At 45.8% G+C, this 1,342-nt stretch overlaps 2 non-coding genes across 2 annotated transcripts; both read right to left on the reverse strand.

Moving 5' to 3' along the window:
- Nucleotides 1–255: 255 nt before the first annotated feature.
- On the reverse strand, nt 256–374 carry LOC136859466 (5S ribosomal RNA). Its single transcript, XR_010859029.2, has one exon. It is a non-coding gene; the product is annotated as a 5S ribosomal RNA (ribosomal RNA).
- Nucleotides 375–546: 172 nt separating this feature from the next.
- LOC136859465 (5S ribosomal RNA) lies at nt 547–665 on the reverse strand. Its single transcript, XR_010859028.2, has one exon. It is a non-coding gene; the product is annotated as a 5S ribosomal RNA (ribosomal RNA).
- Nucleotides 666–1,342: the final 677 nt, after the last annotated feature.

Consider the following 1,342-nt stretch of genomic DNA (forward strand, 5'->3'; position numbering starts at 1 on the left):
AGAAAGTCTCAATAATGCCTTAAATGCGTGACTAGAGCCCTTAATATGCACAAATCGTGTGATCCTTACCTTTCCTATACATTACTCGATAATGGCGGCTTTTAGAGGATCATTCGTATTGAGGATATGTTGATCAGTCTTCCGTTGAACAACGCTCCACACGTTTAGATCTAATGGGTTATGTGGCCAGAGGTTTTGTGCGACGTGCTTGCGCAGGTGTATTCAACATGGTACGGCCGTTGGCAATAAAAATGGAGCCATCGGCACGTGGTGTTCCCAAGCGGTCACCCATCCAAGTACTGACCACGCCCAATGTTGCTTAACTGCGGTGCTCGGACGAGAACCGGTGTATTCAACATTATATGGCCGTTAGCGACTCGATAATGGCGGTTTTAGAGAATCATTCGTATTGAGGAAATGTTGTTTAGTCTTCCGTTGAACAACGCTCCACGCGTTTAGGTCTAATGGGTTATGTGGCCAGAGGATTTGTGCGATGCGCTTGTGCATGTGTATTCAACATGGTATGGCCGTTGGCAATAAAAATGGAGCCAACGGCACGTGGTGTTCCCAAGCGGTCACCCATCCAAGTACTGACCACGCCCAATGTTGCTTAACTGCGGTGCTCGGACGAGAACCGGTGTATTCAACATGGTATGGCCGTTGACAGCTCGATAATGGTGGCTTCTAGAGGATCATTCGTATTGAGGATATGTTGCCTTAGTCTTCCGTTAAACAACGTTCCACACGTTTAGGTCTAATGGGTTATGTGGCCAGATGTTTTGTGCGATGCGCTTGCGCAGATTGGCCGCCACCTGGTCTTTGTTGTCACAGCTTTATATACAGCTACCGAGTCGTGGTAAAACACATAGACCTACTTGTTTGAACTGTGTACACTGTCTATTTTGGGCTTCACAACTGTCTCCGTCATATAGAAGCATTTACTCGAACGTCCCGTGGAAAGAATGGGGCAGCATGCTCCGTCCTTCACTTCTAACCTCCTCTAAAGGTCGCAGCAGCTGGAAACTTGGTGTGGATACAACGGAGGATATCAGAAGGATCCACACATAAGTGCCTGCTATTTGTGCTGTTCATCTTTTGATCCTGGTAGAAAATTTTTCATCGGAAGAAACCACAGCAGGCCAGGTTCTTCCAAACATTCAACCTTGTTCAGTACTATCTTCCCTTGAAGCAGTCGTTGTTCTTGTGTGTGGACCGAACCTTGCATTATAACATCGCATATCCTCATGCACTACAGTAAAGATTGTGTCCTTGAACGACTGGAAGTTTTCGGAAATTAATTTTATGGATGTTTTGAGATACTATTTGGTAACATTCTGCACCT

The sequence above is a fragment of the Anabrus simplex genome, chromosome 1 (genome assembly GCF_040414725.1).
Source record: "Anabrus simplex isolate iqAnaSimp1 chromosome 1, ASM4041472v1, whole genome shotgun sequence".
Taxonomy (NCBI): Eukaryota; Metazoa; Arthropoda; class Insecta; order Orthoptera; family Tettigoniidae; genus Anabrus; species Anabrus simplex.